Genomic DNA, 17,729 nt, shown 5'->3' with positions numbered 1-17,729 from the left:
AGAGCAGCAGTCCGCAGCTCATGATCTAATGGTTACCGTCGCTACCTCATGATCGTTTCATACTGGTTTCGATTCCCTGCTAGGTCGGAAATTTTCTTTTCTCTGGGACCAAGTGTTCGTGTTGTCCGAATCATTTGATCTCATCTTCTTCGTAAAAACGCACAAGTCGCCCAAGTGGCGTCATATGGAAATATAATACTGGCCAGTAAAACTGCCACACCATGGAGATGACGTGCTACAGAAGCGAAATTTAACCGACAGCAAGAAGATGCTGTGATATGCAAATGATTGGCTTTTCAGAGCATTCACACAAGATTGGCTCCGATGGCGACACCTACAACGTGCTGACAACCGATTTCTCATACACAAACAGCAGTTGACCGGCGTTGCCTCGTGAAACGTTGTTGTGATGCCTCGTGCAAGGAGGAGAAATGCGTACCATCACGTTTCCGACTTTGATAAAGGTCGGATTGTAGCATATCGCGATTGCGGTTTATCGTATCGCGACATTGCTGCTCGCGTTGGTCGAGATCCAATGACTGTTAGCAGACTATGGAATCGGTGGGTTCAGGAGGGTAATACGGAACGCCGTGCTGGATTCCAACGGCCTCGTATCACTATCAGTCGAGATGACAGGCATCTTATCCGCATGGCTGTAACGCATCGTGCAGCCACGTCTCGATCCCTGAGTCAGCAGATAGGGACATTTGCAAGACAACAACCTTCTGAACGAACAGTTCGAAGACGTTTGCAGCAGCATGGACTATCAGCTCGGAGTCCATGGCTGCGGTTACCCTTGACGCTGCAATACAGACAGGAACGCGTGCGATGGTGTACTCAACGACGAACCTGGGTGCACGAATGGCAAAACGTCATTTTTTCGAATGAGTCCAGGTTCTGTTTACAGCATCATGATGCTCGTACCGCGGTGAACGCACAATGGAAGCGTGTATTTGTCATTGCCATACTGGCGTATCACCCGGCGTGATGGTATGGGGTGCCATTGGTTACACGTCTCGGTCACCTCTTGTTCGCATTGACGGCAGTTTGAATAGTGGACGTTACATTTCAGATGTGTTACGACCCGTGGCTCTATCCTTCATTCGATCCCTGCGAAACCCTATATTTCAGCAGGATAATTCACGGCCGCATGTTGCAGGTCCTGTACGGGCCTTTCTAGCTACAGAAAATGTTCGACTGCTGCCCTGGCCAGCATATTCTCCAGATCTCTCACTACTCTTGATGAACTGTGGTATCGTGTTGACGCTGCATGGGCAGCTGTACCAGTACACGCCATCTAAGCTCTGTTTGACTCAATGCCCAGGCGTATCAAGACCGTTATTACGGCCAGAGGTGGTTGTTCTAGTTACTGATTTCTCAGGATCTATGCACCCAAATTGCGTCAAAATGTAATCACATGTCAGTTGTAGTATAATACACTTGTCCAATGAATACCCGTTTATCATCTGCATTTCTTCTTGGTGTAGCAAATTTTAATGGCCAGTAGTGTAGTTGCAGCAGGTGTCGAACAACTCCAAGTGGAGTCTCCCGGCCAATAATGCCATACGACGTTTCGCCTTTTCCGAGATACTCGTTCCCAGCCGCCGGACGATAATAATCTGCCCTTAGTCAAAGTTGCGTGTTGTCACAGTACGAGTCACATATTCGATTTAAATGTAATAAGTAGTTAAATGTGTGGTCACAGGTATGTTTTAAGTTGCGGTGACTTACTGAACGCACCTTCTGTAGCAGGCGGATTTGACGTCAGCCGTGCGGTGGGTGCGGGAAGAGCTCGGCAGGACAAGCAGTATGCTATTCTGCTTTTGGCGTCCATAGGGCAGCGTGTTTATATAGTGTGGTACTAGCCAATGTGCTTTAATAAATGTGCTGAGTATGAGTAGAACTTAACCTATGACGACCTATACACTCTAAGATAAAAGAAAAAGCAACGCACCACGAAGGAATTATCCGAATGAAACGGGTATCGATGGATGTGATGTACATATATAAACAGACAAACAAATGGTTATTATTTCAGAAAAACTCGACAAGTTTTTTGAGTGAATGAACTTCACAAACTGATCCTTATGCAAGCAGTTATTCGGCATGGCATTGATTGATAGAGTTGCTGGATGTCCTTCTCTAGCAGATCGTTCCAAATTCTGTCCAATTGGAGCGTTAGATCGTAGAAATGCCGAGCTGGTTGGAGAGCCCTGCCCATAATTTTCGAAACGTTCTCAAATGAGGAGAGATAAGGCGCCCTTGTCGGCCAAAGCAGGGTCTGGCGAGCACGAAGACAAGCAATACAAACTCTCGTCGTGTGCGGACGGGATTATTTTCCTGAAATGTAAGACCCAGATCGCTTACCATGAAGTGCATCAAAACGGGGTGTAGAATACCGTCGACATTTCTTTGTGTTATAAGGGTGACGCATATGACAACCAAAGGTGTCCTGCTATGAAAAGAAATGGCTCCCAGAACATCAATACTGGTTGTCAGCCCATATGGCGGGCGACGATCTGGTTGGTCTCCCACCGCTGTCCGGGGCTTCTCCAGACACATCTTCGCTGGCCATCGGGGCTGAGTTCAAAGCGGGACCCGTCACTGAAGACAGCTCTTCTCCTGTCGATGAGATTCCAGGCCGAAGGCATGTCTGAGGATGACCCAGACTGCGGTGGGATACCGACCTGACTGTTGCCCGCCATGCGGACTTTGCGTGCCGTTTCTTTTCACACCAGGACCTCTTTGCTTGTCTTCCTCGGCACTCTGACAACGCAGCGATACGTCGACGACATTCTGCGCGCCATTTTTGCCCTTTATAGCAAGCCACCCTGGGTTTACATTTCACCAAGGTAATGCACGGCCGCACACAGTGAGAGTTTCTACTGTTTGCCTTCGTGCTTGCCAAACTCTACCTTTGCCAGCAAGATCGCCGGATCTCTCCCCAATTGAGAAAGTTTGGAACATTATGGGCAGATCCCTCCAACTATTTCGGGATTCTGATGATCTAAGGCGCTAGTTCGACAGAATTTGGCTCGATATCCATCAAGAGGACATCCAACAACTCTGTCAATCAACACCAAGCCCAATAGCTGTTTGCATAAGGGCCAGAGGTGGTCCAACGCGTTATTGACCGGTTCAATTTGTGAAGCTCTTTCTCTTCAACAAATGTCCGCCCCGATAGCTGAATGGTCAGCGTGACGGACTGCCGTCCTCAGGGGCCCGGATTCCTTTCCCGGATGGGTCGGGGATTTTCTCCGCTCAGGGACTGGGTGTCGTGTTGTCTTCATCATAATTTCATCCCCATCCGACGTGCAGGTCGCCCAATGTGGCGTCGAATGTAATAAGACCTGCACCAAGGCGGCCGGACCTGCCCCGTAGGGGGCCTCCCGGCCAATGACGCCAAACGCTCATTTCCATTTCTTCAAAAAATCGTCCAACTTTTTTGAAATTGGAATCATTTGATTGTCGATACATGTACAACACATATATCGATTTCCATTCCATTCGGATAATTCCTTCATGGTGCGCCGTTGTTTTCTTTTTCTAGTGTAATCAAGTTACTATTTTAAAACCGTGCTAGCACATCATATTATGTCAAGGGATTTCCCCATTTTCTGAGCGTATCATCGTTAGAATGACTCCGCATTCGTCTCTGTTCAGCTTACACGCTTTCCTTGCCGAATCATGTGCTCGCAACACCACGTGGCAGCATTCAATCACACTGTGAACAGTGGTCATAACTTTTTGCTTCGCCCATACTGCTACAAAAACACAGTTCGTTGTTACTAAAAATCTTGGAAAGTATTTTACTGATTTAATTAAAATTTTTGCACTGTACTCTAATGACCGTTCGGACGGACGAAGGCTGTATACATTTCTAAAGTATGTAATACAAAAACATGTAATCTATAAGTGCGAAACCTTATCAAAAATCTCGAAAAGTTATGGACCGATTTACTTCAGATTTTTACACGATACTCTAATGAGGATTCTTATGGACGTAGCCTTATTTTTTTTTAAACGACAATGGTTTCTGTTAAAACCGACCGCGAGGTAGAATAGATTATCAGCTTATGCTTAGAATACTACTACAGGATCTGAATCGTCCAAGACTGTGTAATTCTGCCCACTCGCAGATTAAAACTATGCGAAATACTGTCATTGAAGCTACTATACTTACACATTCAGCAGCAGAAGAGGCGTCTCTCATTACCCATATACCAACGATCCCAACGGATTTTCCCATTGATTTTAAGCAATTCCCAATCGAGATTTCGTTTTCAATAACAATAAACAAGGCTCAAGATCAGAGAGAGTGGTAAGTGGACAGGGGGGGGGGGGGGGGGGCATTAGTAAACGGACATAGAAAGGGGGAGGAGGACACACCTTCAACAATGGTACACGAATGATTCGTATATTACGGAGCTCCGTTTACAAAAATGTATGGTTAATGGTGTGCTCCCGGATACTTGCGTTCCTTAGTATTACACTTCGTTGTGAAATACATCATAAATTCGCACCACTCCCAGGAATAAGCCTCCTACGGTTTAGTTATTGGATGAGGAATGCACGTTCGTTATACTGACGCGAATTGGCTGTTTCATCCTGAGTCGTGTCCAAAATAGGTTGTTAGTATCACTAGGAGCGAGCTATTTCCCAATCATCGCAAGATCACAAGACGCCCTTCCTTGAAATCCCTTAAATAATCGTATTTCTCCATTCTCTTTAACTACATGATTTATCTGTATTCCCAGCAACCGCTAAATACTTCTCGTACTGCGTCAAGAGAACCATGTTCTTGCTCATTACTACGATGGTGTGCGCTCCATAGCTCCACAACGTACACTGCCCGACAAAAGAAGTTAAACACCCAGAAGGGGAAGAGGAAACGAAGTGATACTTCACGGATTGAGAATTATGTGATTTTGTTTAAGAGATTACAGTTCGGAATCAAATTTACAAAGAACTTGGCAGTAGGATCCCTCTTATCAGTATGACGTTGTATCGCCTCTGGCCTGGTTCATCCACTAATTCAGTTGGGGAAGGTGTCATAAATCCGCCGTATCCTTTCTTCAGGCAAAGCGACCCACAACAGTTGTACTTGATATTCCAGATACTGGCACGGGCATGGAGTTGAGGTCCTAACTGGTCCCACACATGTTCTGGAATCTTACTGGCCTCAGGAGTGCCTCAACATCATGCAGCCAGTTCCTAGAGACATTTGCCGTGTCTGGACCAGAAAAATGGTACCACGACACAACACACGAGCACGCAAGATGTCTGTGACATACCGTTCTGCCGTAATAGTTTCTTCAATCACGATCTGAAATCATACGCGACGGCTCCCCTATGACGCCAAGTGTAACACCGTTGTTTCTCCCAAAAATATTAGAAGAATACGACCGTCCGCCACATCACAGCCATATTCGCCAAGGACGGTCATCCAGGGTGGTGAAGAACCACGAGCATCGCTGAACGCAACGCGATGCCATTCGTGACCGCCCATGCTTCCTGGTCACAGCACACTACAAATGCAACCGCGGTAGCCTACGCGTGGGGCGGTAATCCCTAATCCGGCTGATGCTTGTCTCCGACCAGTTGTACTACATGACACTGAAGGTTGCAGGGAGGCCATTACAACTTCTCGGATGGCATGCGCAGATGTGAAAGGATTATGTTGTGATTGGCGCACAATACGGCGATCCTCCTTTGTGTTGGTCAGATGTAGTCGACCAGAATCTTGACGACGAACATACTTGTTCTCATGTGCCCACGCAATCCAAAATCAGGCCACTTTCAGATCCGAATGCCCCGTAAATCGTGATATTACACGATTCGATCAGCTGGCGAATCAGTGGAGACTCACAATTTGTGCCCTTTCAATCTCTGTCAGGTGCTGATAACACTATCTCACAAAAGCGGGGTCTTTGTATCCGTTACAGTGATCACATGACTTCGGGCGATGTTCATGCCATTAGATATCCTAAAAGTCCAGGTAACAACACTAAACACGAACAACACTGATGCTTTTTGGTGGCTGTTCTACCTATCACAAAGAATTTCAAGTTTCATTGGCACCTGACTATCTTCTGGGTGCTTCTCTCTCTCTCTCTCTCTCTCTCTCTCTCTCTGTCTCTCTTTCTCTCTCTCTCTCTCTCTCTCTCGCTGATAGTGAGCACCGATTGAGAAACATCATAGGAGAAAACTTCGTAGGAATTGATAGGAATTAGATCTTCATAAACGAAAGAAATTTCGAAATTTATAGTTTGTTGGCTATAAAGAGGAATTTTTAGTTTGTTGGAAATGAACAACTGTTGCCACACAATTCGCACAACATGTGTAAATGGGGAAATTAACTGAAAGAATTCAGTTTAACTACAGCATCCAGCTTTACTGTCAGACGTACTTCTCGGCCTAATTTTCTTTATATACACGTATTCCTTAGTCTGTTGGCTGCTTTGAACGGCAACTGCTGTAAGAGGTTTGCTGGCTGCCCTCAGGGGGGAAGGAAGGAAGAAAGATTAGGGTTAAACTTCCCTCCAACACCGAGTTGACTAGAGACGGTTCACAAGCTCGTATTACGAAGGGATGAGGAAGGACATGGGTCGTGCCCTTTTCAAAGGAATCGTCCCGGTATTTGCCTGGAGCGACTGAGGGAAACCACGGAAAACTTGAAGCTGTCGTAATAGTTCTCTGTCCTCCCGAATGCGAGCCCATTGTGCTAAATATTGAGCTACCTCGCTCTGTCTGACTGCCCGAGGGAATGCCCTGAAAACAGAAGCTCTCTGTAAAGGCCTACCGAACGAGTTGGAACGTTGTTCGAGTCACTGGACTCTCATTTGGGAGAAGCTAAACCAATCAAGCATGCTGGATTAGTTTCTTCGAAAACGAATAGCCTATGTTTGCCCAGTCCGAACGTGTTTTCTCTCTCTAGTGACATGATCGCTGTCGCTACGTCAAACCTTACACTTCTTTTCTTCTTTATTGTAATGGATAAAAGGAAACAAATTGTCTTCGATTATTATTCCCATGTATTTATCACTTCTACGTTGTAACACATTTTACCGCAGTAAACAATTTTGGACGCTTTTAAGGAACTGTTTCTGTATTCGTCAGGGCAGGATCAGAAAGCAAGAAACTCTAAATAACTGTTGCAGGACCAAGCACTGAAGGCGAATCATTTTGTTATAAGCAGTAGACGAACAAAAATTGTCTCGAGTTCCGCTTTCTGTATTTTCCTTCATCGCTTCAGGTCAGTGCCAGCAACAACACAAGTTTTACTGGTGAAGTTTTCTGAAAATCCAGTTACCGAATAATCATATTCCATGTCACTCAGTCCGAGACCTAACTTGACAACGGTCATGGCAAGGATAATATGGTTTCTACTGTTCTGCTAAGGAATGTCGGTCATTCTTTATGAGATACAACGGCCGATGTTTACAGTAACAACTGTCTGACTTTTTGAGACACGGATTGCTGTTTCAGGCTGTGCACAGTATGGATAATTATAACATTTAAGAAAAAATTATAGCAAAACTAAAAATTATATTCTTAAGTCTACTACACTTTCGATAAACCTGACAGTTGAGGGTCTTCGTTGTTCGTATTGTTAACAACAAGGAAATCCAACATAGAAAAGGGTCTACGTGAGGTAAACCTTGGGAGAAAGAGCAGTATTCGTATTTGTACATATGGAAGACCGAATGTAAGCCACACATACAACGCCTGGAACATCAGAGACATGTAAGCACAGATTAGCAAATTTGATAAAAGCTCGAAAGAACCTCTATCTATTCTGTAATTGGGAGTGTATATCAAACTTATCAGTAATCATCCAGTAAAATTCATTGGATTTGATGTCGTACAGTATGGCCTGCGAAAGATACGATGTAGTGACAGATGGCGTAGCATTAGGACTCTGTGTGAATACGGCAGAGTAAGGGAGAAAATACTTTTCATTCTTTCCAGGCACAGACTTAACGTGTTCAGTCAAGGCTTACGCCATATATTGAAAGCACATGCAAACATGACCACTCCCAAAGTTGTGGCGTTGCCGAGAATAGTTGGTTGGGGGAGGAGGAGGGGGGGGGGGGGGGCGTGGCGGGCAGCCAGCGACGTGTCAGGCCGTGGAGGCGTGCTCTTCACGTGATAGCCCACACGAAGTGACGTAGGCTCGTTTACCTCGGGACACTCATTGCACGTGGAATCGTGTAGCTGATAAGCTGCCCCCGTCGAAACAGGCGCTACGGGAGCACGTCGCAGCGCTAATGACGAGTGTTGTGCACACTTCCGTCTCCTGTCTACAGGAGCTGCCCAACTCAATGAAAATCGGTGTAGCTTACAGTAAAACGGCCCGGCACTCTCACACATCTGTAGGAAACCAACACTGGTGGAAGGAACGAAGTTTAGAGCTTAATGATCTACATCTAAATATACCTGATTATTCTGTACATTACAATTCAGTGCCTGGCAGAGAGTTCATCGAACCATCTTTAAGCTGCTTCTCTACATTTCTACTCTCAAGCAACGCCCGAGAAAAACGAACACGTAAATCTTTCCGTCCGAGCTCTGATTTCTCTTATTTTAATATGATGATCATTTCTTCCTCCATTGATGGGCGCTGACAAAACATTTTCTCACTCTGAGGAGAAAGCTGGTGATTGAAATTTCATGAGAAGATCCTGTCGCAGCGAGAAACTCCGTTGTTGTAATGACTGCCACCCCAATCCGTGTATAATGTCTGTGGCACTCCCTCCTTTATTTCGCGATAATACAATACGAACTGCCCTTCTTTGTACTTCACGATGTCCTCCGTCAATTTTATCTGATGCGGATCCCACGCCGCACAACAATACTCCAGAAAAGGGTGGACAAGCATAATGTAAGCGTGCCTTTAGTAGTCCTGTTACATTTTGAAGAGTTCTGCCAATAAATCTCAGTCTTTGGTTTGCTTTCCCAACAACATCACCTATGTGACCGTTCCAGTCTATGTCATTTGTAATTGCAATCCCTAACTATGTAGTTGAATTTACAGTCTTTGGATTTGTGTGATTCACCGTGTAACGGAAATTTAGGGGATTCCTTTTACTATTCATGTGGATGACTTCACACTTTTCATAATTTAGAGTCAAGTGCCGCTTTTTACATCATACAGATATCGTTTCTGAATTATTTTGCAATTCGTTTTGATCATCTGATGACTTTACAAGACGGTAAATGAGAGTATCATCTGCAAACAATCTAAGGGCCTGCTCCGACTGTCTACTAAATCGTTTATGCAGACCTCGAACAACAGAGGGCTAATAATATTTCCTTGGGGAATGCCGGATATTACTTCTGTTTTAATCGAGACTTTCCGGCAGTTATTACGAACTGTGACCTTCCTGACAGGAAACCACTAACCCAGTCACACAATTGAGACGGTACCCCATAGGCACGCAGTTTAATTAGATCACTTGTGAGGACGAGGAACGTTGTTAAAAGCCTTCAGGAAATTTAAAAATGTGGAATCACGTCCCTTGTTGACTGCACCCGTTACCTCGTGAGAATAAACAGCTATTGTGTTTCACAAGCATGATATTTACTGAATCCGTGTTGGATATGTGTCAATAAATCGTTTTCTTTCAATCGATTCATAATGTTCGAGCACAGTACGTGTTTCAAAATCCTACTGCAAATCGACGTTAGTGAGACGGGTCTGTAATTTAGCGGATAACTCCTATTGGATGTTCGTATATCTTTAGAAACTTTCCAGTCTTTGGGTACGATCTTTCTACGAGTGAGAGATTGTATGTGATTGCTAAGTATGGTGCCATACATTGAAGATGGAAGGAAGGGTTTAACGTCTTGTCGAACAGAGTTCTGTCGTCAAATACAGAAGATCTCTTCAAAACGCGATGTAACCGTTCGTTTCTTCGTCTCGTAAGAATGTCGATGAATTCGCAACAAAATTGAAACAATTTCATTGCCAGAGTTACAAGTCGTATCGAAAGTACAACAATTTAGCAGTTTATTAAGTGAGGAGCCGTCTAAAGTGGCATATTCTAGAGTAAGGCCTTACTCACCAGGAATCACGTGTGCCGCCCGGTGTCGCATAGCGGTTCTAGGCGCTACAGTCTGGAGCCGCGCGACCGCTACGGTCGCAGGTTCGAATCCTGCCTCGGGCATGGATGTGTGTGATGTCCCTAGGTTAGTTAGGTTTAAGTAGTTCTAAGTTCTAGGGGACTGACGACCTTAGAAGTTAAGTCCCATAGTGCTCAGAACCATTTAAATCAGGAATCATGTGAAAACATTCACAATAAAGCTATAGTCGAAGCAGTACCGTGCGAGACCCTCACAGAAGGACAAACACGAATTCCAATTTCCTATCTCTTTGTTTAAGTATTAAAGCAAGGAGAACTTGTTTCAGGATTAAGATAATAAGCCGGCCGGTGTGGCCTCGTGGTTCTAGGCGCTTCAGTCTGGAACCGCGTGACGGCTACGGTCGCAGGTTCGAATCCTGTCTCGGGCATGGATGTGTGTGATCTCCTTATGTTAGTTACGTTTAAGTACTTCTAAATTCTAGGGGACTGATGACCACAGATGTTAAGTCCCATAGTACTCAGAGCCATTTGAACCATTTTAAGATAATCATATTCAAAGAAAGACGAAAGATTCCAGTTTAACTTCCCGACTACATCAAAACCTAATTCGAAGACAATCACGACATTCGCCTGAAGTGGTGTAGTGATTTGATGGGAAACCTAAATCCACTAAATTCATCGCTTTTCAAGATAAATGGTCCAGTTACATTTATGTGACTACCGCTTATGTTCGACGCCAATGTGCATTTACCACTCACAGATGGCAGCACTAGCAGTGGATGGTGTATATAGCGTGTCGGGGAGGGCGCTAAAAACAGTACAATCGTTATCGAAATGCAGAAACAGAGCGATTTATCTGCCGTTCAAAAAGGCACGATCATTGGCTTTCGCGCCAAGAGTGGAAGCATTTCCAAAACGGCCAGGTCTGTGAAATATCCGCATAGCAAAATGGCGATGAAGCAGCTGTGGCGCACCACGGGCCATAGATGACATGGGTCACCGACGGCTGCAGAGATGTGTACGGGTTAGCAGACGTGGAACTATTGAGCGACTGACCAGTCAGATGAACCAACGAGCGTTCTACGAACCTTGCTGCGTACGGGCTTCCGCAACAAGTGCCTGGCTCACGCACCCATGCGCTGTTCGTGGGCACCGAACGCAACTGCACGTCTGTTGGGTGGCGAAGTTGTCCCTTTCAGATGGAACAGGTCTTATGCTCCATCGAACAGATGGCCGTTGGCGTTTACGGCGTAAAAAGTCTGAAAACAAACACCCTGCAACAATCGTCAGAAGGGTCCAGGCCGGAGGAAGCGGCGTTACGGTCTGGGGAATATTTTATGGCATTCTCTGGGTGATCTCGTCGTTCTGGAAGGCACAACGGATCAACACAAGTACGCATCTATTCTTGGGGACCATGTCGAGTTTGGTTTTCCTCGACACGATGACATCTACCAGCAGGACAATGCAACGTGTCAAGTACCCTACAGTGTGCGTGCGCTATTCGAAGAGCACCAGGCTGAGTTTATCGTGCCCCGTTGGCCACCAAACTCCCCGGATTTAAACCCAGCCAAGAATTTGTGGGACCATCTCGATCGGGATGTTCGCGCCATGGATCCGCAACTGAAAAATCTAGCGTAGATGGACACGACACTGAAATCGGCATGACTCCACGTCCTAGTTCGTACCTTCCAGAACCTCACTGACTCCCTGCACATTTCGCAGCTGTCTGCGATGCGAAAGATGGTTATTTAGGCTTTTGACAGGTGGTCGCATTAATGTGACTGAAAAGTGTATGACGCCGTAGCTCACTGAGAAAGACCACAAGTCGTAAACACCAATGACATCACTCTCGTCGGATAAAAGCGAAAAAGGTCCAACTAAATAGCATTATTATATGCTTTGGATCTACGAAACACTATATTTCACTGTGTGCAATATTGAAGACCTTTAACAATTTTGTATTATTTTTCGGCAAATACTGAAGGTTCCTACAAATCCCTAAATTCATTTAAACTACTGGGTGATCAAAAAGTGAGTATAAATTTGAAAACTTAATAAACCACGGAATAATGTAGATAGAGAGGTAAAAATTGACACACATTATTGGAATGACATGGGGTTTTATTAGAACAAAAAAAGGTTCACAAAATGTCTGACAGATGGCGCTGGACAGCAAAACGTCAGTGACTGCTCCACGACGGGTGAGAGGTGCGCCGATATGTTACAGAATCGTATCATCCCCAGCCTGGCTGATAAACACCTGCTGGAACGTACGATGTTTATGCAGGATGGCGCTACACCTCATATTGATAGACGCGTGAAAGATCTCTTGCGCGCGTTGTTTGGTGATGATCGTGTGCTCAGCCACCACTTTCGTCATGCTTGGCCTCCCAGGTCCCCAGACCTCAGTCCGTGCTATTATTGGCTTTGGGGTTACCTGCAGTCGCAAGTGTATCGTGATCGACCGACATCTCTAGGGATGCTGAAAGACAACATCCGACGCCAGTGCCTCACCATAACTCCGGATATGCTTTACAGTGCTGTTCACAACATTATTCCTCGACTACAGCTATTGTTGAGGAATGATGGTGGACATATTGAGCATTTCCTGTAAAGAACATCATCTTTGCTTTGTCTTACTTTGATATGCTAATTATTGCTATTATGATCAGATGAAACGCCATCTGTCGGACACTTTTTGAACTTTTGTATTTTTTTAGTTCTAATAAAATCCCATGTCATTCCAAGCATGTGTGTCAATTTGTACCTCTCTATCTACATTATTCCGTGATTTATTCGGGTTTCAAATTTATACTGACTTTTTGATCATCCGGTACATACAAACGCCTGCCTTTAATAACTCGGTGTATTCCGTTCCCTCCAAATTTCTAAACGGATGAAATTTTATGTTGTTCTCTCTAACACCGAATAAGTTACAAATGTTCAGTTTCAAGGATTTAGTGAAATGAAATTTGCTGATAACGTCTATAACTTCACTACGTGCATAAAATAAAAAATGGTGTAACCGATTTCAGTTTTTTAAAAATCAACGACAGCTGGCTGACGTGACCACGCTAGCGTATATGTACAGCGAAGTGTCGAAGCTTTTAGAAGAACATATAGAGATGTAAATTTTCGCTTAGTCACGGACTTCGTGTAAGTTGTGTATTCTGTGTCAGCTTGCAGTCAAGGCCAAGACGAGGAGAACACGTCACCGGTTTCCTTCCTGCTCCTTTTTTCCCCCTCTCTCATATTCTCCCCCTCAACAGACTTGCCCACACGTTACTTGTTGCTTCTCTCTCTTCCCATCTACGTGTGAGAAATGAGCGGGAGGAAATACTGTAATCTGCGTTTCCTTACTTAGTGACACGCTCAAACATACCTTGCCATTGATTTCGCCATCACACGGGAGAGAGCGTTCTTCAAAGAAAGAGAGACAGGCTGTTGAGTTGATGGACATTGCTTGCTAACATAGAAAAATTGTCAATCGGAGTATTACTACAACTCTTCTCAAAATTTCCTGATTGTGATGACTTATTTCTTTTATTTGTCAAATGATAGTAGGCTGAGTTGAAAGTAAATTTCGCGTAGTATTGTTTTAAGATTGAAATTCCATACTAAGTTCCATCTCGAGTGAAAGGAAAATACCTTTTCCCAAACTTAGAATTTTCCAATAACCATTACTGTACAGTTCATTATATCACTTGCATCCTGGCTTTCCTCAATTCAAATCAAGCCAGAAATGTCACTACCTAAATGGGGTAGCGTAAAGATGCCAGTTTTTAGTGAACTGAATTATTTCATGAGACTCCTGCAATAGTACATATAAAAATTCCGTTCTCAAGCAGTGGCAATGTATTACAGACGATCAGACGATGACGATCGCAATTGAGTAATAATAATAACATCCATTCTTCTTTGACTCGATTCGTTTCCCTTGTGCTCGTCTATCCAGGATATACAATCCTTCCAAGTAAAAAAAAAAAAAAAAAGAGAGAGAGAAGAAAAAGAGAGAGAGAGAGAGAGAGAGGAAGTGGTGTGCATAAAAGTGTGTAGTGAAAAACATAAGAAATGCATAGTGCTGCAGAAAACAAAAAATTTGACCAAAATTATCCGTGTCTAATGCAGAAAAACAACGATATGCTAGCAGACGGCATTTACCGATGTGAGCGAGAAATCAGCCGAAAATCACCGTAGCTACAAATCGACTTGTTCTTAACGAATTGTTTTTGATCTGAAAGAAAATCAGAATGTAAATAACTTAATTACAGACAACTGATGATGTTTTACCTCAATACTGCGAAACGCGTCTGGTGAAAAAATCACACATTTTTGTAGTTGCAACGACAGAACAAAAATACCCTCAAGACTCCCATTGAATGTGCTTGGGTTTTGCGATAGTTAATAGAGAGGAACAGACACGAGCGCTTGAAAGAGGAGCACAAAGTATTCGTTTGCGTTACATGTATTCGGCATTTGAGTAATAATTTAGCAGACTGTTTTTGTCGTGAGGTTTGACTTCTATTTTTATATGCTCTGCAGAGCATTGCCTCGTGTTACCAAACGCGACTGCCGAGCAGACCAAAAACTGCACAGTTGCTAGTGATTCAATATGCATTTCGTTGTATGCCTGGAGAGCACAACCAACGTTGCATATTTGCTTTTGGATTGCCAGCAGAACGTTCCCTTACAATTTCTCTACATCATTCCCAAACTCCCTCCAAATTCTTGTGGCCGGATGTCATGGGCACCAGCATATTTATTCACTTGTCTTGCGAGTTTTGCTCAACAGTTAATCTTCGCCCGCGTTAATCACCTACGGCTAACGGTTTAAAATGGGAACCTTTTATGGAGTAATGTCAATCCTATTGTGCTTTTTCCTGTCACATGTGAATTACATACCGAATGGACTGAAAGAGTGACACGACTCAACCGATACTATTTTCGTGTTGTTGCGAGTTCCACAATTGTATAATACCACTCATCCTACGTCAACAACAACACATTTTCAGCCGAGTGTTGGAAAACCAGTTGACAGAAGTACTGCTGCGTACTTTAGTTGTCCTAACTCAATGCTCTCGGAATTTATAAGGGGTAGTCAAATGAAAACGAAATGACGGGAAAAGGTATGTAAACTGTGCCTCATTTCAGAATTAATCGCCATAACTGTTAATGCATTTATCACAGTGTGAGACAAGACGAAAAAATGTTTAAGGTTGCCAACAGAACAAGACTGTACCCAGGGGAAGCAAATGGATGTCTTTCTTTGGAAGAAAACCGACGGCCACGAATGTCTTTCTACAGCACTTCAAAAATATAGAAATCGCGTGGGAAGAGATCGGGAATGTATGGAGGGTGTGTACTGGCTTCCCAGCGAAACTTCTGCAATGTACTCGAAACAACCATGGCACCACGTGGGCGGGCATTCTGTTGGCACGTCGTTTCGACTGCGTTGCAGCAGTTTCGCTGGAAAGCGCTTACACATCCTCCAAACATTCTCGATCTCTCTCCATGCGATTTCCTTATTTTTGAAGTGCTGTAGAAAGACATTCGTGGCCGTCGGTTTGCTTCGGACGATGAGGTGCACGCCTTGGTACAATCATGGTTCCGTAGCCGACCGCAAACAATTTTCCATGAAGTCATTGACAATCTTGCCTCACAGTGAGATAACTGAATTAACAATTATGGCGATTACTTTTGTGATGGTAAATAGTTTACTTCCTTTTTTCCCTATGTCTATTTTTCATTTGGCTGGTCCTTATATCTATTCTCTTTCATTTGTTTCTCTCGAAACCCTTGTGAGATACCTGCGCGAAAAGGGGCGGATTTCGGAACTTAGTGCAGGTTTAACTTGCATTGGTGGGCAGTTCCAGTTTGCACTACGTAAGAGAAAGAAGGAATGTTAAGTTCTAACGTCTTCTCTACGACGCCACGAGGAACGGAGCACAGACTCGGTACTCATCAGGATCCTTTTCAAGATACTATCCAGATACCTGCTTTATATGATTGATGGACATCAGTGAAAACCGATGTAAAGTAGGCCGTTTGGTGACATGAACCCCAGTCCTTCTGGACGCGCTGCCAGAAAACTGGAATCAGTCCCACGTCAAGGAAAATATTCAGACTTAAATGCAACGAGCACCCCTGTTTCTGTGACGCGTCTGACAATCCAGAAACATGAACCCAGTGGTTCTGTCACAAAGGCAGAGCTGTGCCAGTCAACTGTGGTCCCATCCTAATCTAGAGATTACAAGCCTTGTTTGCTGATGCGACATGGCTCGACAGCCGATAGCAACATTATCTGGAGGAGCATTCGGCTGTTCCGATTTTAGAGCCGAGTGCTTTGTTTGTCTGTTGCAGGCGCCCATAAAGCCGGCCAACACTAATCTCATAGCTTCAGTTACTCGCCGGACGATCTCCACTACAGGTCTGTGCCTGCTTAGTTTTCGCTGCTTTATCTTTTCGCCTGGTCAAATGAGTGCGCCATGCTTCAGCCGTGTGATGCGTTGTTCACTTTGTTTAGTGGCTTAGTGATTCTGTATTCCTACTTTCCTGTCTTTAATGTATTATTCGAAGAATAAGTAAGTTTTTATGCTTAGAGCGTATTACGTCGAAGTGAACTCTCATTGTCAGATATGCCGCATTATTTTCTATATAAGGCGCTTAATAATGTATATAACATTCATTATCACGCAAGACTCTGTTCCTTACACTCTCACTTGAATGGTTCAGGGAGTGTCCTATAAATATAATTCTTACACAAGGAAATATTACTGAATGTTCTGTAGGAGTTCAAAGGAGAAGGCTAACAGGCATGGTCGCTGACTGCAGAAAATGTTTCCTGGTCTGCATCTGTTGATATCAGGGAGACCTACGAAAACTGAACTGAAAAATCATTGAAATCTGATTTCGGTATCTATTGCTGCTTTCAAGTGAGAGAACTTCTAGATCGCTGTTTCACAGCGTCTTCTAGTGAAAGCTGATTAGGCCACAAAGATATGTGCGCACTCAGGATTCGTTCCTTCTAGCCTACATATCCTTTTAACATAATATGTGCACAAGAAGCGAAAATAATGAATCATCGTTGTTTTTATAGCTCGTGGTGTCGAATTCCAATCGGACCGTAAAAAACTTAGTCCTTGGTAGTGTTTCTAGTTAATTGTTTGTTAAGGGCGATTCGTTATTATATCCGAACAATGTTCTTGTGAATAAAGTTCACAGTGATGAATCAGTATGCTCCTTCTATACCTCCTGAAATGATAAATTTGTTTCTTCTTTCCTCGTTCGTTTTAAGTTTAATTGCCAGTTCACTGTCAGATCTACTGGTCCATTTCCACACAAATGATCAAAAGCTGTCAGATAATCAGTGCACGCCATTGTATGTCATTTCAAGTTTTCATATGCTTGTGGCTTTGTAAATACGTTCGTTAGCAAACGCTCTGTTCAAGAATTTTTTGCATGCGTCTAATATTCGGCCAACTGCAAAATGGAGTGTCTATATTTTTATCTTGATGAGTTTGCACGTAATGGATGTTCGGATTGAGTACGCAGCTTTATAGTCCATTTTGCAGTGAAAGAAAATGCACCAAACAATTACAGTTTTCCTTTGAACTTTATTCCCAGAACGGCAAAATGGTTTCGGAT

The 17,729-nt window shown here is 43.9% G+C and overlaps 1 protein-coding gene across 7 annotated transcripts in view; it reads left to right on the top strand.

Moving 5' to 3' along the window:
- LOC126297677 (uncharacterized) overlaps positions 1 to 17,729 on the top strand; it is a 216,141-nt gene that overhangs the window by 154,875 nt on the left and 43,537 nt on the right. For 3 of the 7 annotated variants that reach the window (XM_049988784.1, XM_049988782.1, XM_049988781.1), the window contains one exon: positions 16,446 to 16,512. The exons of the other annotated variants lie outside the window; for them this stretch is intronic. The gene's annotated coding sequence lies outside the window, so the exon portion shown is untranslated. The remainder of the gene's footprint in view (positions 1 to 16,445; positions 16,513 to 17,729) is intronic. 7 annotated transcript variants of the gene reach the window in all.

This window comes from Schistocerca gregaria, chromosome X, assembly GCF_023897955.1.
Source record: "Schistocerca gregaria isolate iqSchGreg1 chromosome X, iqSchGreg1.2, whole genome shotgun sequence".
Classification (NCBI taxonomy): domain Eukaryota; kingdom Metazoa; phylum Arthropoda; class Insecta; order Orthoptera; family Acrididae; genus Schistocerca; species Schistocerca gregaria.
Note: the sequence above shows the minus strand (reverse complement) of the source record. Positions and strands in the feature narration are given on the sequence as shown.